The sequence below is a fragment of the Phaenicophaeus curvirostris genome, chromosome 1 (genome assembly GCF_032191515.1).
Source record: "Phaenicophaeus curvirostris isolate KB17595 chromosome 1, BPBGC_Pcur_1.0, whole genome shotgun sequence".
Classification (NCBI taxonomy): Eukaryota; Metazoa; Chordata; class Aves; order Cuculiformes; family Cuculidae; genus Phaenicophaeus; species Phaenicophaeus curvirostris.
In genome coordinates, this window is record NC_091392.1 from 130,040,772 (window position 1) to 130,064,228 (window position 23,457).

Sequence of the window (23,457 nt, forward strand, 5' to 3'; positions counted from 1 at the left end):
TATTTCCCTAAAATATTATCACAGGTGCTTTTATTACTACTATTAATAAATATAACAACACCAACTATAGAAACTGTAACAATGAATTATTGAGTCATTGTCTATATGGTTACGAAGTATGTGTTTAGTATTGTTTAAACAAATGAGGTTGTTTAGGTTATTCACTCAGTAAAAAACAGTCATAGTATACAAAATTAAGCCACAGATATATTGTAGCTCTAAACAAGACATCTCTGTTGCATTACTGTATGAATATCTGTCCTTTTAAAGCCATGTACATTTTCTGGAAAAGAATATAGTCTAATTTATACACAAATATATTACATCTGCAGTATAATACATGAGTCATTAAAGCAGCAAACAGAACAACAACAACAACAAAGAAAACCTTTCTATTTACAGACCAGAAGAACGTACCTAGTGCTGACAAGTGTGTTTCCTGAACTGGAAATTTCCCATTTCCTTCTTTCAACAGAAACAAATACACATTTATGTAACAGTGACACACAGAAAAGATCAAAACCTAAAAATGTTCTTGCACTACATATATATGCATATGTATTTTTTCCTAGCCTTCACGATCATACAGCTGAAAATGCTAAGAAGGATGAGTTCCATCATATTTCTACAAGTTTAGTATACTTTCAGGTTATCTCATCTCACCCAAATGTGAAGAAAGGAGGTCACGTCCTTTGCCCTGTATGTCCTGGGGCTCCAAAGGGAAATGTTTTTCTAAGCTACTCACTTTGTTATTTCCCTGTTTCCTACAGAGAGCCAAGCAGAAAGAGAAAATTTGCATGATGCTTATTACACCCATTTGATCTATCCACTGAATCCTACCAGAGCACAGAAAGCAAAAAAATACCTAGCAGAAGAGCCTGCAGAGGAAAACGGGGGTCTCTACTAGGCACTACCCTACTATGGATGTCTGGCTACCCTCCCTGTGGTCATGACGCCTACTTACACCTTCTACCAACTCCCTTGTGGATAAAACATTGTATGTTAGTGCTACTGGTGAGTTAATTTAAAGGCAATCTTGTTATGACATGTGACATCGGAAGGAAATACTAGCTTGGGGTAGGCAAAGGAAGAGTTGAGGCTGAAATCTTTTTGTGAAGATGTCTGTTCTCACGTAGTGGAAAGGATGAGTGCCCACCTCACTTCTGGAAATTTTTCAGGTAATTGCCCAGACTGTAGGAGTAATTATCATGAAGTTAGGAGTTGAGCAGGGTTTGAAGAAGTTATCCTTGCAATGAAAATATGAGGTTCCTAGTTATTCCCACAGTGGAGCAGAAAGCATCCTGCTTTTTGTATCATGGATCTCATGTGGGTGCTGGAAGCCAGAAACAAGGATGTGTGAGACGGAATTTCAGCTACTTTACTTTAAAGCAGGATATACAAGTCCTATTTTCTGTAGGTGGTTGTCTTTACAAAACTTCTTAACTAACTGCTGGTTTAATTAATCTCAACAATTACCTGAACTCCCAGGCCTGAAAACATCGCTGCGAGATTAGATTTCTAATCCACATTGGTTCTAGCACTGTGACCACTGAGAGCCAAGAGAATACCAGTGGAAGCCACACAGAGTGGCTGCAGTCTACAATTAGTGTGGCTTAAAAAAAAGTTTAAGTATTTGCATTACTACATGTAGAAACACCAACAAAACAATTTCTAGGTTTGTGCCATGACTGCACACTAAGAAATGAATAGAGACAAAAGGATTTATCATAATATGTAATTTCATTTAATTGTTAGAACTTTATGCTGTACAAATTGTACCTTCAACACCTATTTGCAAAAGAAATTTATTAAAAATGCATTAAGATATATTAAATGTCAAATACAAATGATGAAATAAATAGTAAACTCTTACAAGTTAATAAGCATATTTATTAAACAGATTATAAATATTTATAATAGTTAATATTTTTTCTTAATGTGGGAAGCAGCATATACTCTTCTTTATAAATTGATCAATTGAAAACCATATTCTGTTAAATTTAGGAACTCTGGATATGTCCTTGCATGGTAAAGGACATACTGGATCACCTTGTGATCTAATAGCATGATTTCTATCTTCTTGTGTGGGGACCTGCAGCAAGCACATGACTTAGTTCTAAGGGTGCAATAAAAGGTTAAAGGCATAGGTTAAGAAGAACACCTGTAAGACTTGAAAAACCCTAAAATTTATTACACTCCTTGGTTTCTCTGAGGCAGATTACTGTGTATTCAGCCTTTGAAGAGGCAGCTGTTTACACTGCAGCATAAATAAGCCACTTCATTACTGGAATGCTTTGGCTCTAGTTGAAAAAATGTTTTCCAGATTTTGACTTCTCACTACGATTTCAGATAGGAACCAATTTCAAACTCTGAAAAAAAAATCTTGTCGGCAAAACTACTTCCTATCCAGATCCAGTGCACAATGGTTTTCTTTCTCCACCGGTGGAAAAGAAAAAAACAAAGACAAGATTACAGTTCCAGGCACAAAATGTGTTTGTCTTGCACTGCCTTTTCACTGCTCAGACTGCCCTTCCTCTTTTTGGCTGAGTCAGAATGCGCTCACAGTAATCACCCAGCCGTGCTGAAAGGATGATCCTTCGGTGCAGAAAGTGCAGAGAGTGGCACGTTCTGTGTACAAATTTCTGCCTGGTTCATCTTTGAGGAAAGACTCCATCATCTCCCCTGCCCCAGGGGTGTGCCGATTGGTGTGAGGACACTACAGCAGGCTTTGTTCGCCTTTATGGTACAAAAGATGGCAAACACCATTTAATTTCATAGAGATACTAGAAGTTACATGGATCTGTTGGAGGGAGTCCAGAGGAGCACCACAAAGATGATCAGAGGGCTGGAGCAGCTCCCATATAAGGACAGGTTGAGAGAGCTGGGGTTGTTTAGCCTAGAGAAGAGAAGGCTCCACAAAGACCTTATAGCAACCTTCCAATACTTAAAGAGGGCCTGCAGGAAAGGTGGGAAGGGTCTCCTTATCAGGGAGTGCAGTGATAGGACAGGGAGTAACAGATTTAAGCTGAAAGAGGGTAGATTTAGATTAGATATTGGGAAGAAATTTTTACTGTGAGGGTGATGAGGCATTGGAACAGGTTGCCCAGAAGTCATGGATGCCCCATTCCTGGAGGTGTTCGAGGCCAGATTGGTTGATGATTTGAGCAACCTGGTCTGGTGGAAGTTGTCCCTGCCCATGGCAGGGGGATTGGAATTGGGTGTTCTTTAAGGTCCCTTCTGACCCAAACCATTCAATGATTCTGTGAAATTTTCTTTCTTCCAAATAGAGTCGATGTAGAGAGTGAGAGCTACTAATTCTAAAATTTCCCTGGTCTGGGTAGACATGCAAACCAAAACATCTCCAGTTACTTGCAAATTATACAAGTCTTGCTAGTGAACCACTAAATTTTTAAGTTTGAACGTTTTCATAAGCTGACCTTTCTCCAATCCATGACACTTGAAATACATTTCAGTTAATTAAACCAGTTGCAAAGAACTACCCTATTGTTTACAATTTATGATTAAGTTGACTTTAACGCAAATGATGAATAAAAAACTATGTGAAATGAGACAAGCAACTTATTTTAGCATGATAAAAATGTAAACATAAAAAATCCAAACACATTTCATGAAACCATGGTGTTTAAATACAGGAATTTATGATGTATCCTCTTGGTATTAATTTTAGCAACTTATATTTAAGCTAAAGGATAGAACTATTTCCTGATCCTAGTGTAATGGAAGTGAAGGGGTGTACTCCAGTACACATGGAAAATAGTCCTAATATTTCTAAGCTTTTCTGTCATCTAATTTTAAAACTTAATTTTAAATGGTGGTTTAAATCATCCTGCATTTCAGCCCTCACTTTTCATTGAAAATTTTCTGTTTCATATCATGCATTTTTCCTTATTTTGCAAGACATATGAAACCTCTGCAATATCATACTTATTGTTTTTATGCTAAGTGGCAGTCTAATTTCACTACATACAGCAAACATACATTCCCCCTCCAAGAAGCTTTTTTTGTTCCCTCAATCTTTTTTTCTGTGAAACTGAAAACTGCTAAGGGTCAGAACTTTCTGTATGCAAGATATAAAATCAAAATTACTTTTTTTGTGATCATGCCACTATAATTCGTTGTTTACAAAGGGGATATTAAAATTATATCACTGAAATGTGTTTAAACATGTTTTTACACTGGTTGAGGATTTGTATATAATGTATCAGCTGACTTTTACTTGAAATGGGATATTATTCCATAGGTAGACAAATTGCAGTCTTAGTTGTTCATGCTGTGATGCTGTTGCCCAAAGCTGGACCTATGCTTTGAGTAGGAGGTTGACTACGATGATCCCCTGAAGGTTTCTTTCAAACTGGACTATTCTGTGTCTGCTTTTGATTGTTGCTAACATTACGTAAACAGTACTTCTTGTTCAAAGGTCTGATCAGCCCTGTACCTGGTGGCACAAAGCTGCAGCTGAGGACCTTCCTTACAGACCTTTAGTAAGCACAGCCGTATCCCATAAAGGAAATAGTCTAGTAATCTCATAATGTATGTGTGCAATCAACTGTTTTCATGACCTGAGCTTCCTCTGAGAGCAGTATGGACTTACTATGTATGTAAAACATACAGTCTGTTATCCTGCTAAGGTGTCTTTAGACTATTGAGGTTTTGCAGTATTTCTTAAGCAATGATCACTTACCTAAAGAAGTAGAGTTAGCAATATAAATTACATACATTTGTAATGCATGCATCATATAAGAAATAATATCAGGTATGAAATTACATTTTTATATAATTTCCAAGCAATCAACGTGTCAATCAGGTATCAAATGACCATGAGATTAAAGCCAAAAAAGAATACTAAAGCTCTTTTTTTACCACCTTCAATGAAATTGGAAGCTCATTTTATTGTCAATGATAACTGATTACTTTCACATGTAAGTTTGATTTCAGTAGCATAAGATTTAAGCAAACCTCAAAATGCCTTGGCATTGTTCTACCCAAGTTTTAAATAAGGTGTTCATGACAGACCTATGTATGAGTGTAGCCACCAGCCCTGGCTCTGTGCCAAAGAGCAAGGTTGAAGCGGCACATCACCGCCAGCGGTATCAAGTTGACTGGAGACTATCTGTACCAGTTGGAGATGAATATATAAAAAAAGTCTGGGGGATCTGCTGGGATGTACTTGACGGTGCTAAGAGGGCTTGCTGATGTCGTTACAAAGCCACTGTATCATTTCTGAAAGGTCACAGAGATAAGAGGAATTGTTGTCCTGGACAACAGGAAGAGGTCAATAATATTCCCATCTGTGAAAAGAAAGAACCAGGGAACTGCAAGCTGGGAACATTACCTAATCTGTCCTCATGGAAGCTGTTTGCCTACATGCGAAGGTGATTGGGGTGAGCCAAGTCAGATTTACCAGGAGTAATCAGTGCATAACCAACCTCATTGCCTCCTGAGATGGAGAAACTTGCTTAGTGGATGCAGGAAGACCTGTGGATATCAAATTTTGGTATTTCACAAGGTGTTTGATGCAGCCTATCCTGACAGCCTTGTTGACAAAATGGTAAGATAAGAACTGGGCGGATGGCCACAAATTTGATAGGAAACTGACTGAATAGAGCAGAAAGGGCGATGGTTAATGGCTCAAAGTTGAACTGAGTGAGCTAGTCACACATGGAGTCTACAGGGGTCAGTGTAGGGTCTGATGTGATTCGTGTTGTATATTCACATGTGACAGTCACATCTCATCTGAAGGGTGGTGAGACTGAATGTTCCCTCACGGAACTTGTGGAACACACTAAACCATGAGCAAAGATAGTTATACAGGAAGGAAGAACTACCACACAGATACATCAACAGACCTCAAGGCCTTCAAGAACTGTAGAGTACTGCATCTATGTTGGAATAAGCTCAAGCAGCCTTACAGCCTGGAAGGTGGCTGATGGTGACACAGTTTTGTGGCCAGAACCCTGGGGATCACGGTAGGTACTAACAAGCTTGAAACAGCAGCAGGTCCTGGCAGAAAAGAGAGCCTGCAGCATGCTGGGCTATGTCAGCAAGAGTATAAGCCAGCAGATCAGGGCATGTGGGTTTGCTGCTCTACACAGCACTTGCTAGGCTGCATCTGCTATACCCCGTCCAGCTCTGATTTCCACATCATCAGACAGACATTTAATAATTGGGACATAGCCACCAGGATGTTAGCGTGTTAAAGAACTGGATATGAAAAGAAGTACTGATGGAGCTGGGTTTGTTGAGCTTAGAGAACAGAAGTAATGAGGGGAACTGGTTACATTCTTCAAATATTACACAAATAGAATATTAAGTGTGAATTATGCAAAGGTATTTCTGGAGGAGTTGCAGGTATGCTTCACAAAGGTGCACAACAACAGGGCAAGAGGCAACAGGCAGGCTGGGTCGGGAAATTCTGTCTGGATATAAGTAAAAAATATCTCACTGTGAGAACAATTAAATATTGAAATAAGTTGCCCAGAGTCATGGTGAAATCTCCTTTGCTGGAAATAGAGCTCTCACCAGTCTGTCTTTCTCAGGAGAGCCAGCAGGTGGCGCCACACAACAGCTGAGAAAGTCCAAGTGACAGTAAGGTGTGTGACACTGGGATAAAAACTATAAAAAAGGTTGATTTAGGGAAAATGGCTTAGTAAGGAAAATTCAGCATAGCATTTTATTTTTTTAAAGTTTCTTTTTATGACCATTTTTACTTTAAGGGCATGTTACATGTCTCTATGCCCAAGCCAGGTAAAACTACACTATTCTGGTGGGTCTTCCTGGCATAGAGTTAGCTTTGCAAGGTAATATTGATCTTCCCCATCTCTCCCTTTCTGACAAGAAGGGCGTTTGATCTGTTAAGGAGAATCTTACACGTGCTCATGAGATGAGGCAGTCCATTTCATGACCTCATGTACACATATGAGCTTGTTGAGTGAATGAAAGACATGGCCTTCACAGACATGGTCAACACAGCAGTGACATTACAGGTCACTCCCCAGGAAAGTGCATCATCAGTCATCAACAGGACCAGGACATGGGCCTGTAAGGAGAGAAGACATATGGGACATTGCTCCTCACCAGTTTAGCCCATATCTCATTCCTGGTGAGCATCTGAGTTGTCTTTGGGAAACATAGAGGCAGAAAGCAGGCTGCACGTTGAGTGTGATTGTCTTCACATGAACAGAAGTGGTTGAGTGGTTGTTAGAGATGATTAGGGTCCATTTAATTTTATTGTTGATTTATTATGCCGTCGGTGTTAATGTACTCTGATGCAAGCCATGAATATATCAAAATTAATGTAACAGGATACATGTTTTCTGTTGATGCAAAAGACTTCTGGTTGAGTAGTATTTGCCTTGGTAAACATATATGGATGAGAAAGTGAGTAACTGCAATGTACTACGTTCAGGTACACTCAGCACAAAAGACTCAAAAGGAGCTCACAGAAATGAGCAGTTTTTATGAGCTGATGACTACTTGTACCTGAAGTCTTTGTGGTCATTTCGTAATTTTAGCTGAGTGTTTGAAGTAAAAGCTTACTTATCTGTTTAGCATTGGATATTTTATTATTGAAATGCTGTTACTCCCAGTTACATGACAAAGATGAAAGGCCAAACTATGCAGTTTAAAGGTGCTTAATAAGATGAACTAGTAATATATATGTACAAATGTTGAGGGAGACAAGCTGGGTTGTCAGAAGTGAGCATTTGGCTGATTATTGGTGGTGGTGGGGTGGATTTGATGAAAATTGTTTAAAACAAATTAAAAAACAGGATTCAAAGGACTGAGTGCTAGCCCTGGAAGCTCATCCTGTAACACAGTGGTCACAGTATTTGTTTTGAAGAGTGGGAGGAAAAAGAGCACCTTTCTTTAAGTCATTTCTTTGCTACATTTGGGAGAGTAATTTGAACCCTGATCTTTTGTTTCCTGTGGAGTTTGTTTTGCTGTAGGCTGCAGGAGGTTCAGGGTGGGTTCTGCTGGTCTTTGAAACTGCTCCTCTGAAGTATGTACTAGATTAAGAGCTGAAACCAAAACCTCTCCAAAGAATTTGTTAATCACTGTCACAGTGTCAATCTCTTTTTCTGTGGCCAGTAGTTGCATAGGTACTGGAACTCATGGAAAAGAATCAATGTAAGATCCCCACCTTTGCTTAGAGTAGGAGATAAAGCTTTAGTTCAAACTTTTTCTCACTATGAAGCACAGAAGAGTGAACTGCACTCTTCTGCAAAGGTGCCAAGACTGCTGTGAAGGATACTAGAGGGATCTGGGGGCTGTTTCTCTTCCCTTATGAGTTTAGCCTTGTATACAACTAACTTGAAACAGATTGATTTTTTTTTTAAAATGTTATTATTGCCCAAATCACTGTTTTTCAAATTTTTGCATTAACATCGATAGATTTTTTTTTTGTTTTGATTTAACCACAAACTAGGGATCTTGAGTCATGGAAACACTGTAACTGTGTTAATGTGGTGCTTCTCAGCAAGGCTGATTAGCCTCACACACTGTGGTTCTGACACAATTTCATTGCAGCTTGTTCTGCAGCTCATTTATTATTAGATGGTTTGGAGATCTCTGTGCCATACTCCACTGCACAGTGTAAGGATGCCCTCAGTCATCTTAATGTCTTCCTTATGTCTCACTCACACTTTGATTTTGAAAAAAAATACTGCCGCTGTTCCTCTTAACGTTTAGCGCTTACTGAATTTAGCAGACAAGGTGGGGCTTCAAAACTGAGTCTGTTAAACAAGTTGGTGGAAATTTACAGCAGCAGAGGTTGTCTAGTGGCCAGAAATGAAGGCCAAAAGGAGAAGGACAGAACATTTCAGTCTAGCTTCATCAGTCGGGTAGAATCTGTCGGGTCACTTACAACCATGTCCTGAAGTAGGGAACTCTTTGCCCTGGGAGTGTTGGAATTTTGGGAGGCTTGTTTGTCATCAGCCTGACAACATCAGAGCTCCAACACCAGAATCCAGGCATAGCAAAAGGTCATGTAGAATAATATATGGTTATTTTCAACCAAAATTCCTTTTAATGTAAAAATGTAATGCCCTCAGATAAGTCCCAGAATGTGGATAGAAAAGGAGGGGAGGAAATAGGATACATCCTCAGAAACGTGACTCAGTGCACAGGAAACACACTCACTGTGGATACATACACACATCCTGTGGTGTATCTCTCTATCCTTCCTTGTTTTTTTGATCTTTATAATGTGTGAAATGACAAAGTAATTGAAAAACTTTGGATGTGCTGCCTGTTTTCTGAATTGAACCTCTAGATCTGAGTTGTGATGGTTGTGATACTGGTGTCATCTGTATAAACAAGATCATACTGACTTCTAAGGAAAAATGCCCAATGAGCTCAGAGTTGGGCTAGTAGTTCCTCTGTGCTAAGTAAGCAGTGCATAACCACAGAAGTAGGGAAACAGATCTCTTACTCCTAAAACCACAAGCAAGGAGCTCCATTATGATTCCATTATTGCTCTGCAAAATGCACTGTCTTGTTCCTAGAGTGATATTGTTGTCTTTGCTCCATTGCTTTATGAAACAACATGTGAAGAGTTTAAAAGCTTAGATTTCAGTTTATAGTATTTGTGTTTTCCAGACTTTGTGTGCATGTTAACTATCAAATTGTATCACTCTCGTTGACTCTCTCTGGGCTATGTCAATGTCCTTTCCCTAAAAGGCTGCCAAATATTTCACAGACGATAATAAATATTTAAAAAGAATTACAGTTAGCTCTGCCTTTTTCCTTATTAGTAGCCATTTGTTGGTGTTGATGGTTTAACAAGTTTTCCTCACACCCAGGTTTGTGTAATATATAGGGTTCAATTTTCATGATGTGTGCAGCAAATTTAGGAAGCCATTCTACCATTAGGCTCAAACTAGATAAGGTCCATTAGGTACAAACACATATAAAGCTAAGAGAAGAAAATTTGTTCAATTTCATGGAAATAAAACCTACATAGTACTGCACATTGTTGTTGATGAAGTTTGAAAGAAAGTGCAACATCCACTAGCTGACTTATTTGGACTTTAATTGTGTTTGTGACTTTAGAATAAGTTTTATAATGGCTTTGTCAAACTAAGATGTTTGCATTTGCAAACTCATCTTCTGAAAGGACTCCTGGCATTTTTTGTGTTGCCAATGTTCCAGCCAAAATTCTGAAATATAGGGAGTTAGTGCTTAAGATAATAATGACCTTTATGGCCTTTTCAGGGTCAAATCTGAGCCTTCATGAAAGTAGTGAAACTATGAGCAGCTGCACTGAGCAAGAGGCCAATCACTAATGTACCAGGCCATGCATTCTTCATATCTGAGAGAACATTCCTTATTCAGAAATGTCAGCTTTATATGAAGGGCTGCAGTAAGACCAAATGTTAAATCTCAAGATTCAGAGATAATAGCAAGAAAAAAAATCTAGAAAGGGTTGCTGCTTAACTAGGAGAAACTATAGTGGACATTTGCAGCCTCTTCTCATCATAACTTATTGATGACTATTCAAATTGCAATTCTTACAGCACAAAAATACTAGCTGTCTGATATCTCTGTATTGGAATTTTACAGATTTCACTCAAAGGGAGGTTTTTTGCTTAGGAGATGAAAACAAGAGTCTATGGAGACAGAAGCCTTTGTTATTGTCTGATCAAAACACTTCTGATGCATATGGCTCCTCAGAAAATATATAACATTGATGGAGGGAGCAAATACCCTTGGTTGTGGCTGCCAAGGGCTTTGATAATACTTCCTAGAATTTGAAAGGTTTCATATTTTTCACAAAATGGTGGTTATTCTTAGTGTATCAGGCTCCAATTTAAGCCAGGGGACCTTGAGGAAGGTCCCAAATACATGGCCAGGAGCTGGATTCCTATCCCACCTCCAAAGATCTGAATTTTGGTTTAAATTTGTCTTTTATAAAGTACTGGTTCTGTAGGCAACTTCCATATGAGACCTCGGCAGCATGCAAGCAAGATTTACTTGCATTCAAAATCCAGATCAGGACATTAAATTTCCACTGATTAGAAATGCTGAGGTGGTTCTCAGTCTCCTGTCTCATAAAGCAATGTTGTGTCCCAATCTTTTGCAGGTTTATGCAGCAAAGAAGTAGCTCTGTGTTGGAAGAATCGCTGCCAGCCATGCCGAGGATGATATGCCTCCAACACACATGACTATGAAATGCTAGCTACAGCCTTGCATATTGCAGTAGCTCACCATTAGTCATGGAAAGTGGGCACACTGCTAGGAAGAGACTGCTTACCTCTCTCTATTTAGCCTCCAATTAGCAAGTAACTGTCCTCTAGTTCACTGGAAGAAACCCAAAACTTGGGAAAACAGAAACGAGTCTGGCTAAAAATACTGGTTGAACATGAACAACCACACGAAAAACACTGTTTCTAATAGCATGCCTATTTCTGCATGAGCCTTGTTTACAAAAAGGAAGCTGAGGTAAGGGAGAAAATGATCTGCGCAAGGTCACTCAGATTTCTTTCTCCTTAACCGAGGCTGCCGGCTAGTGGCTCACCTTCTGCTGAACTGATTTGACTTACTATAACAGAAGTGTCTTCATTTTTTGCCAGGTTGTTTCTGGGCATTGCGTAAGTTGCATTGGCTCTTGGAGAAAGCTGATGAACAGCATAAAAGCTGGCACAACCAAGGCAACAGGGAGTGTGCAGCTGGCAAGAGCGACCTCTTGTAGTCGTTCAGTACGTGTCATGGAACTGCTTCTGCCATGGCACTGGTGGCACAGCATGGCAAAGAAAAGCAGGTTTTCTGCAACTTAATTGATACAGTTCACGTTTATTCCATTTTTAGTAGATAAAGCCAACGTCCTGTCTCTTAATTTTGTAATCTTTTGCTTTATTGTGGTCATGTGTGCACGTATAGAGAAAAAAGTACCTCCGTTTTGAGCTGCATTCACATTATATAGACATGGGGAAGCTGATATTTTTGGGGAGAAACCATGGACAGACTGAGGAAAGCAGACGTGTCCTACATAGTCAAATGCAGATGGATATGTTGCAGGTGTTGAGCCTCACACTCACGAGTCAAACCGCAGAGACAGGAAATCAAGCCATTAACAGATTACTAATTTCATGCAGATTTTTGTCCTTCGAGATGTGTTGAGTCAACGGGATTCACATTATCAAACTTGTCTTTCAAACCACAAATGCTTTTCTTGTTTGTTTTTTTGTTTGTTTGGGTTTTTGGTTTTTTTTTTATTAATGTAAGTGATTCTTGGTTCCAGAGCAGAAGGCTACTGGAAAACAGCTAGTATTGTGAAATTCACATTACCATGGCAGATGCAGCCGATGTGGAGAGGGAGCAGATGTGCTGGGTCAAGGCCTAGGGAGTAGTTCTGGAGAGACAGGAGCCTGGCTGAAGCTGGCTGAACTCTCAGGAGGGTGCTCTGCAGTGTGTTTTCTTTGGACACAAGAAGTTCTTGCCCTTTTTCATCTCCTGGCTGCTCTTTCCTATTCCTGCAACCTTTTCAGTTGTGCTAACATAATTGTTTGTTTCTCTGTGCCATAAACTCCTTGCTATGTGCTAATAAAAATACATTTTCACGATGAGGGCTGGGAATCACGATGCACAGTTAGGAATAAGGAACTGAGAAGGGAGGAGATGGGAATGAGATGTGACCTTCATATGCCAGGATTGCCACTAAAGCAAACAAATAATGCAGCTACACCCACCAGACATTACAGAGAGGAAAAAACACTTCCAGAGGGTACTGAGATGTGCCTTTCTAGCTATCTGCTGTCTGCTTGCCCCTCTCTTCCCTGTTCTTAATGGAAGCATGGGAACTAAGATGCTTGGCTGACAGAAAATCACCTCTTCCAGCAGCTGGCCAACTTCATTGCCTTGATTACATTGCTGACTCAACTAATTTTCCTCAGCGAAAATTTTTATTATTTTGAATTAGCAGTTTTGTTAAAATATTCCCTTGAAAGCATTCACTCTTGTACATCTTTTTAGTTGAGCTTCATGTTCACCTCTTTCTCCTCCTCAAACTTCATCTTCAGGTGGTAGGGCCGTCTTGCTCTTACCCATCAAAGCAGTGTCTCTAGCCTTGCTGGCTCCTGCTCTTTGCCTTCAGCCTCAAACCACAATTTCTAAAAAGAAATAATGTCAAAGGAGTATTGGCATATTGATTGGATTCTCCTACATAAAAATAAACCTAAAAAAGCAGTCTCGCTTCATTTTTACCCCGAGCCTTGTGTTATTTCAGTGAAGCATTATGTGTCTGTAGGAGGATGGGCGTGGTGGCAGGGACCTCTAGTTAGAAATATTACAGTGTGCCTTCATCCTGTGCCTTGGGAAAACAGTATTTTTCCCTTTCCATTGCTCTGAAGAGAATCTGGTTTTGAATTAGGTTAAAAGACATAGGGTTTCTTTTTTTTCTTAACACTGCCCCCAACAAATATGTTCCACTGGCAAAAGCACGCTTTGTTCTTTAGTTACTATTAAAGTTGTTTTTATTACTCCTTCTCTCCCTTTTTTAATCTGGCAGAATTTCCTAGACAGAAAATGATGATCTGGTTAAACCTACAAATGTTGTTGTGGGCAGAGCATCTGAGTTCCTGGGATAGTGTTAGCTTATGTGCGTGTGTGTGATTCGGCTATTATGAAACCAAACTTGCATGTAAAACTTCCTTCAACTATTTCATGAATGGTAGTCTCCCTTTGGAGATCCCACTCTTACTCATTACAGTAATCACTACAATTAAAACCAAGTACTGTTTCAGGATGAAGAATTGTCTCTGTCTGATGAACTTCACATGGCAATTGCTTTAAAGTTGGAAGATGCTTCCTCTGCCCTTTGATAACAAAAGTAATTGGTGATTAATGCATCTGCAAATTGTTCTAGATGTGTATCCCATTTTAAATTGCCAGAGAACAGACAGCTCCCTACTGTGGAGTAAATTGTGGAGGAACAATGGGAGCTTGATGTCTTCCTCCTCAGAATATTAAGTTTTGAGGCTTTCTGCAAAGCAGAGGTAGTGCTTACCTCTTACTGTTTGATTGCTTCTCCTTTGTTTTATCTCAGCAGTATTTCTTTTCACCAAGAAATCCAGAGTCACCTGCAAAGAGGCATAACACTGTTCTTTTTCTGGGCTTCTGACAGTGTTCATACTTGGATCAGCAGAATATCTGCCAATGGCAGCTCTCTGAAAATCACCTCAAAGCAGCAATTCAAGGGTAACCGTATTACCTATTCCTATAGCTCCAACATCTGGCAGTTCTTTCTTTTGGATTTATGCACATTATCCATATATCTATAGTTAGGTTTAGAAACAAATAAAGCTAGGTCTTCTTAAAGGAAAAGTTGTGTAAAGGTTTTGCAACAAAGTCTAAAGCAGCTTTAAATTTTCCAGATCTTCACATAATATAACAGAAGGAAAGGGAGAAACACAATCTCTACAAAAGTACTTGGCACAGCTTTATCCACACAACTTTTCTCTTGTGGATCTCAGTTCAAGGGCCTGATGTTGCATCAGTAACACTGCTGACTTGTTCTTACTGCAGAGTTTCTGGGGTATAAAATTGAGTGTGGTTGTAGTAAATTAACACCTGTTTTTAAAAAAATAATATCTCTTCTTGTGCCTTGGGAGAAATAAGATCCAGATTTTGCTTGGTTACATGTGATTAAACCATCAAAACATCACAAGAAGCAGTTATCAACTAAATGTCTCTCTAAATCTAAGGGCAAGTAAGTTTTTTATAGAGTGGAGAAGACAAGGCATCCAAAGTTTAGTGAATGAAGAGATGGAAAATCAGTGGAGAAATGTTGCTGTTAGATTACTAGGGTGACGTTGAATAAAGATGCAATACTGCAGGTTACAATTCATATTGAAAATCATTGTTTTAAGCGGGAGATGACAATCATGGATCTTTGTTTTGAAACATTGTTGTTAGATATCATTATACAATTCCTGAAGTTCAAGGTTAAGGACTGGAGTGTACTGAAAATGGCAGAAGGATTAGATGAAAATTACCAGATTGTCTTTAAAATAATATCCTGTAAAGACTACATTTCATGTGATACATGGTGTACTTCAAACACAATAAACCTCAGAATTCTAACTTTAGAGAGCTAAAAATGTTAGCAATACACTTGCAATTGAGTTATGTATTGCAGTAACTTGTTATGTATCCAGGATAAATGTTAGAAGTAGTTCAGGCTGAAGGTCTTTGATGAAAACGGGAGAGGGTTTTACTTATAATCACATACATAAGTTGAGTAAGAATATTAATGCGGGGATAATTCTGGAGATGGATTAGGTGTCCTTGCAATTTGATTTTCAGCAACTTTTTATGCAAAGAGGGAAAAAAAGTCATAAGTATGTAAAATACTGTACTGTGGCACATAAACAAGCCTATGATTGTGAAACGATACAGATGTTTTTGTTGAGGTTGTGATGATTTGTGCAGCACTCTGCAAAAACTGTTTCTTAATATTTTGAAAAAGCTTTTTTCATCTTCATAAATATAAGAAGAGATGTTATAGACCAAACTACCCTATGGTGTAAGCGAGCATATCACTGTTGCTCTCTGTGACATGTGTGTGTGAATTTTGTCTTGTGATACTGCAAAGCATCCCTAATTTAACTGTAATTTCCTTATTCCTGCCTTCCATCTCCTGAGATTTCATTTCCGCTTTCAAACAACTGCAGATTCCCATCACTTTCAGTGGGGCCACAGTCGAGCAGAACGGCTGTCCTCTTCTTAATGCACTCATTTGAAGACACTTGCAATTTATTAAAGAAAAAAAACCAAAACCAAACGTGAAAATTGACATTCTGGAGATGTGATGGGCCTGGATGGGTGGGATGCAGTGGGAGAGAGATAGGCTAATGTGCTAATGTGAGTGTATAGACAGACTGAGCAGATGAAGGAGATGGCCTGGGAGGGGACATGAGAAGGACCACAAAATGGATACTGCTGGTGGACTGGTACCAGAGATGGCTAAAATATGCAAATATACACCAGCCCGGTGTGAGGGATTTCTGTATGATAGATGGAGCTTCCCTCTACTCTATGGAGAATAGAAGACTGTTATTTGCTGCTTCCCTTTTGTAGTAACCATTGAAGTTAAACTGTTTACTTACATACTGCAGTTAGGAGTCTTCCTGGAATAATAAACAGACACAGTAGACAATGTCTAAAAAGACACATATATTTATTGGAACAGCATTATTTTGGGAGGCTTGACTTGTGGTTTATAGACGCTTAACATGGGCTGTACTGATGCTTTCTCTTACAGGAGGAGGGCAGAGGCATTTTGATAATCACTGTGTCAGTCCCTTCATGGGAGACAATATTTGGTTCCATTTTGTGTTTATTCTAGGTGCCCACAAATGCTGCTTTATATTTGACTTCTGACCCTCTCCTGTTCCCTGTAATTATATTCCTAGCCTTTCTCAATTCTTGGCTTTGTTGTCCCAGGTCTGTAATTGGTTCAACCTAAGTTTTGCTCAAACTAGAACTTCTTTTTGTGAAGTTGAGCCAGAGAAGAGATAACACAGCACCATTTCGTAGCCTCAGATGTTGGGGCTCATCTGAGTTGAGCAAGAGCAGATGGAGAAATGCGTGAGCCTACATACAGCTGGCAGCTGAAACTAGCTGAGGCCCAGAGATGCTTGGCCAGTCAAAGTTATTCCTTCTTGCCTCAGCAGTTACAGTCCAGCTAACTGGGGAATTCAGCTGCTGGTTCACCCAGATTTAATTTGCAGTTCTTTGAAAACCTCAAAGTGAGCATTATGTGCTTATAGGAACAGCCAGACCTGCACACTTCTCTGCAGATGTCTTGGCAGTGCTTTTCTCAATATGTTATGGTAGGAAAAATTGACCATGGCTTGTGCTGCGGTGCTTCTCCCGCTGCTTTTCTTATTGAGGACAGTCTTAGCAATTGTGGGGTTTTTTTCTTACTGTTGTAATAAAATCTGTGGTGTGCAGGTTTAAGGTCCTAGTTTATTTCTTCTTGTTTTTCTCCTGCCCTAGAAACATAATCACAAAAAAAAAGGAAAGTTTAAAGGTGGGAGGAAAGGTGGAAAGGCTTAATAAAAAAAGAAAAGAAATGAGGAAAAGAGAGGGATGAAGAGAACAAAACCAAAAAGTTTTATTTTTACATAGATATGGAAACCACACAATTTGACTTCAACTGTTTGCTGCAGTGGAATAAACTATTTCTGTTATACCACTGTCTGGTCTATTAGAGCGTATGTTTTTATTTTTAGTGTAAAGCATTTGGGGTTATGATTATTTTCAATGTAGCTAGCAGTTGTAATATTAATCTCTATCCCTTGTTCTTCAAGGTAACTTAACCATTAGAAGTTTTGTGGCTTATGAAGACTTCTGTAGACATGCAACTAAACTTGAAACCAAGCTATTTACAGTTAAGGAAATCTTGACAGAAAGGAGTTTTTGATAATTGAAGAGACTCCATCTGCCTTCTTATGTGAACTGATGAAGAGATTCCAGCCTAAAAATATTCCATGTCTTTGTTACTGCATCTCTCTGGTATGCTGCAACTAGCTGTTGAAGTCACCCAAAGTATTGTACTCCGTCCTCAGAAATGTAGCATGTTTACATTCTAGATGAATTCCCAACATGCAATGCTTTACTGAGGATCTGCAGATTTGAGCTGTTTAAATCTCCACCAGCAGTGAATTGTCATGCTTTCTTGATGTGCTAAAACTGCTTAACATTTTAGTAGTATTTTTGCATGCAACATTTCAACACAGAAAAATCAACAGATAATAGATTTGAAGTGATTGTTTACCTAATTTACCTTCAAATTAGGTGGAAGCCTCAGCTGTATCAGTTTGTTCCATATAATGCAATTCTAGTATTTGTTTTTCTCCTTCTGTGCTTTCTCTAACATGGTCTCTCCTGCTGAAGGGGCATAGAATGTTTATGATGCATTTAACACAGTGTATTTTCCATCTATGTCACCACACTGTACTTTGTCCTTTAGTATTTTGCTGTGGGTATTTCTTAAGTTGGGAAATGTTTTGTGGCGTTGCTCCACTCCTATTGTCCTGTGTTCTAAAATTCAGTGGCTTACTTCTGGGTTTTTTTTGTGTGTTATCTCTTAGCCTTTTGTTCTTTATTGGATGAGACAGACAGGTCTTCATGCAGAGATCTATTTCTCAGAGAAAATAGCCCATGGCATGAAATTCTGGATCAGTTTCAACAGATCAGAGAAAATGGTAAGGCCTCACTGTCATGAAATGAAAACGAAGCAATGCCAAAACCCTGTAAGAACGGTGTATTGCCATCCATCATTTCAGGAGAGATGCTGGGGGCAAAGGTAAATTCTTTAGAATTCTGGGACAGCTCATCGGTATATACAAGGGATTTGCATGCTGTAGAGCTTTATTTATCATATATCTGTAGACAAGTTTAAACATAACTCTTTTCTTAGGTTCCTTATATTTTAAAACTGAAAATTCTCTGGATTTTATAAATAATTTTTGACGGTTGCTAGTATGTGGTAAACATTCCATCTTGTCAGTTCTAATTATCAAGATGTATTTCTTGCACAGCCTTGTTTTATTGCAATCATTCCTTCATATGGTAAGGCTATAAATAATATTTATTGTATGGTTCTCTACTCAGAATAAAAAAAGTCTTATGTATACATGTTGTTAGGGGAAGAATATCATCAATGTTTCTTTGCAAAGGGCTTGTCTGTACAACTCTGAGTTGCACGAATAGTTTGAATCCAGCCTGAGTGCTTGTCTGAGAGGGGATAGCTAACATCAGATTGCATATCCTTAAAAAAAATAGTACCTACAAAGAGATAGCAATGTTTCCTCGAAAAAACTCCTCCTGATGAGGGTACAGTCTTTCTGACAAAGGGTCCTGATAATATAGTTTATATGGGGTGACCTTAGCAGTTTGCAGGAGCGGTAGTAGAAACAACCAAGTCATGGTGGGTGATATGAAGCTGTTCTACTTCTCAGAAAACTCACTCTCCACCCTGAGTTTTTCATTCCAGAATGTCTATGCTGTAGGGACTGAGCATCTGACCATGTCTGAGAAGCTGGCTTCTGCTATCCTGATGTGGTTGTGTTTCTCTGGCATGGAGGAGCATGCTACTTATTGCTGGGTGCCAGGGAAATGTAGGAAGCAGACTGCAAAAAAAGGCCTGGTTCTGCATGATGTTATCCTTTATGGTGTCACTTAAATCCAGGCCATAGGGGACATAATGACAGTTTGTCAATCCTTTTCCATGTGTGAAAATTGATGACACAGATCATTAGAATGTCTAGAGGAAGGTGATCTCCTGCTGGTACCATGACAAAATATGTTCTAGTTTACTGGCATAACTGTATAGAAAAAAGAATTACAAAAAAATCTACTTTAAAGCATGCTGCCCTTAATCCCTTCGATTTGACACACATATTTTTTTCCACTCTGTTAAGCAAGCTGTTCCTGCAGCTTGTAAAGATTAAACTGATGACTATTGTTTTCACACTAACCAAAATCCAGATGTGTTTGACTATAAGCTTGGCATAAATATTAGGGAAGTGCTTTGGCCCTTAGAGAAACACATAATCACAGAATCGTTAAGGTTGGGAGGCAGCAGTGCAGATATTTTAGGTCAAAAGTTCCTGCTTCTGGGGTCACGTAGAGCAGGTGTTAGGGTTGTGTCCAGTCAAGCTCTGAATGGCTCCAACAATGGAGACCTGCTCCACTGTGTTATCACCTTTACAGTAAACCATTTTTTTCACTTACAGATAAACAAAATTTTTTGCATTTCAGTTTGTGCCCACTGCCTCTTTTCCCATCACTAGATGCCAGTGAAAAGAGTTTGGCTTGGTTTTGTGTGTGCTCATCAGGCTTTTAGAGGCATTGATATGGTCCCTCCTGAGCCTTCTCTTCTCCTGGCTAGATGATTCCATGTCTCTCAGCCTATTCCCCTACATCCAGTGCTCCAATCCCTTAAGTATCTCTGTCATCTTTTGATGGACTCAGTTCAGTATATCTGTGTCTCTCCTGTGCTGGGGAGCTCAGAAGTGGACCCAGACTCCAGATGTGAGCAGAGGGAAAGGATACCTCCCGTAATGCAGCTCAAGATACTGCTGCCACAAGAGTACATTGCTGGCTCATTCCCTGCTTGCTGTCCACCAAGACCCCAGGTTTTTTTGTGCAAAGCTGCTTTTCAGCAGGTCAGTCCCCAGCAAATAGAGGTGGCTGGAGTTGATCCTCCCCAGGTGCAGGAATTTGCACTTCCTTTTGTTGAACTTCATGAGGTTCCTGTCAGCCCATTTCTCCTGCCTGTCGATGACCCTCTGGGTAGTGGCACAACCATCTGGTGTCAAACCTTCCTTCATGTTTCTTAACATGATTTTGCATTCCTTAAAAATGTACAGCTTGTTTATAGACAATATAAAGATTCATATTCATCTCCAGTTTAGAAGATCCATAGTGTATTTAAGATGTATAAATTAACTATATTTCAGAAGTAAAAATTCACCTTCACTGGGCCACAGGAGAGATTTTCTTTTTTAATACATATTTGTAGCTCATAGTGATGAAAGTTACATGCATCAGAGAGACAGCAACTTTATTTGTTTCTCACTAAAAATAGAAACAAAAATCACATTTTTTTCCTGGCTGGTCAAATAGGAACTTGTCTTGGAAAAATTTCTATGGAGTATTCATGTAGTGTGAAATGAGAAAAATTAAATAATTGTGAAAAAATGTTATTTTTTACATTCATCTGTTTATGTAATATCCTATCCTAGTAATTTTCTTATAGCAAAGTGTGCTTTGTGTCAAATAAATGAAAGCACAATGGAAAGTGCTTTTATTTCATGTTTTATTTCCTGTTTCTGAGCAAGTAAATCAATGAATTAAACCTTTTCTGTCTTTGGGGCTTGAGTCAAGCTGCTTATTTTCACTCATAATTTTGTTATCAGAATGTAATGTGTTGTTAGGGTTTGATTACACACAGATCTAGAAGTAGATGGAAAAGAGAGCCAGTTTCTTCAGACACAAGGTTGAGGTAAGAAGGAACAAGGAACGTCTTTGTGATCTACAAGAATATGTCTTGTAAAAAGAAAATTGAGGTTTTCTCTTTACTGTGAACTAGCAGGATGTGTTTTTCAGTGAAGGCTGGGAAGGAAAAACAAAGCTTGTAGGGCAGCTTCCAGGTGCCGACACAGGGAACTGGGAAGCCCACTCTCCTGTTCCCAGCTTCAATCCTGAGGTTGTCTACTGTATTCATCCTCTCCTTTTAACCTGACAGTCAGCTCTGTAGCAAGTCAAGAGCATGCAAGTGTCTCTGTCAGATGTATATGTCTATTTGGTAGTCTCCAGCCCTAGGGCAGTCCAGTCCTGCTGCCCATTCAAGCAGCAGCTTTAGAGGAGAGAGCCTGCAGGGTTAGAAAGAGGATCTGTGCAAAATAAACAGCGTGGGTAAGGAAATGTACTCACCCCATTATACCCTCTAATGCTGTCCCTTTTACTGTCCTCCTTCCCACTGCATGGAGATGAAACTTTCTTTTATAACTTCCCTGTTATTAATAACTGTCTGTATCCTAGCATTCTGCCTGTAGTTCAGTGAGGATAAATAAGAGGTATTAGTCATACAAAGGATATCTCCAGGCTGTAACTTGTCTCAGTTAGAAAGCTTGTCAGTTTTGTACGTTTCCTTTAGAACGTGTAGGGCTCTACAGAAATTAGCTGATCATTGGGAGATTGCATGTAATTGATCAGAAGAGAAACATATCTTTCTATTTTACATATGTTCTTCAGATCAGATTAATGAAGTATGTTTGTGCTTCTCTTTCTTCACCGGCTTTACAGAAAAGCAGCCAAAACTTTTATGCAAAAGACCACACCTGGCGTAGTTTTTTGGAATCCAAATTAGGCTGGGTGTATTTGCAGTACTGAAAGAAACAAAATGTATGCAAGTAAGGAATAGGGCATCATGACTATCTTATCTAGCAATCCTCTGCTTACAAGCAAAAGATATAGAGGAGCACAACTGCAGACAAATGTGTGCTTCGCTGTCCATGGGACATGTGAACCACATCAGGTTTGGGGCAGGGGAGCTGCACCCCACAGCTCCATGCTAAGCTCAGACTCAGGTAATCTATTTTTCACTACGTTTATTTGCAGGTATTCATCACTTTATCCATAAGACAACTGCTCCATAGTTGGCTTATGTTTGAATTACAGTGGGGACAGAATTCACTCATAGCTGTCTGGATAAATGCACCCAGAGCATCTAAGAAGCAGTACAAAGTGTACAGAGGAACCATTTCCTAACTGAGGAAGTGGGTGGTAATGTGTTCCATCTGTAATTGCAGACAGATAAATGAAGAGAAGAAAAAGCATCAACGTTTTCAGGAATTTGTAGCTTTTTTTGGCTGTTCTAATTTGTTTCTGACAGGCTGATATGAACTAGTATACTAAGGACCATGGATCAGAAGGGATCAAATTTTTCTGTTGCAAACTGTAGCTTGGCACAGGAAATTTCTTCCTCCTCAAGCAGTCAATGAAGCATAGTAAAAGTATACATAGGCAGAAAAATATCCTAGTCTTTCTTTCACTGGATGTCAAGAGCATTATGGATGATAGAAGGGAGTTTTTGTAGAGCAGCTTTAAAGGAAGTGCTAGGAATCCTATCAGAGGCGTTCACAAATAAGGTGTCTCCTGGGATGTCTTTCACAAGGCTGTACTGTATTTTTCTGATTGTTCTGTAGACTTCTATCTATTATTAGTGGATACTGTCCCAACACATACCTTTACCCTGAAGTCCAGTCATTTTATGCTAACTCAACAACATACAAGTTCCATGACTAAAAACAGAAACTCAAAATTATAGAGCATTGCTTCATAGCACAGAGCTCATGCCATTCGATGAATTTGCCTAAGAAAAGTACTTGTAAGACTGGTGCACAACATTCTGCAACAAGAAGATGCTGCAGCTAGAAATTCCTCTTTGTGCAAGAGAACTGCTAGATATGAAGGTACTTACCTTTCATTTGGGAATTATATCCTGGTTTACAATGATTGCACCAAATATATTTTTTCTTGTATCCCAGAATATTTACCTGACTGCAGCATATTTAGACATATTAGGAATAATGGAAATAGACATATCTCTGCTGCAAGTCTGGAGACATTTGTATCTGGTGCAACAAAGTAAGGTCATGCCAGCAAAACAGCAGGAGCCAGAACTGCTCTTAAGATATGCAGTATAGGAGTGGCTGCTGGATTACTTCTAAGTGAAGGAGTTTGAGAGTTTCTCTGAAAATGAAATAAAACAGGCTTGGATGAATTACAATTTTAGTTCCTTACTACCTATATTAAGCAGTGCCTATACTCAACATAGCCTTTCTTAATGAAGAGAAATAGGGACCTCCAAGGTACTGTGCAGCCTTGATCACACCGAGAAGTACCTCTTCTTTATTTTCTAGGTAG

The 23,457-nt window shown here is 39.2% G+C and overlaps 1 protein-coding gene across 1 annotated transcript in view; it reads left to right on the forward strand.

The window, feature by feature from the left end:
- AP1S2 (adaptor related protein complex 1 subunit sigma 2) overlaps positions 1 to 23,457 on the forward strand; it is a 216,039-nt gene that overhangs the window by 146,902 nt on the left and 45,680 nt on the right. The gene's annotated exons all lie outside the window — the stretch shown is intronic.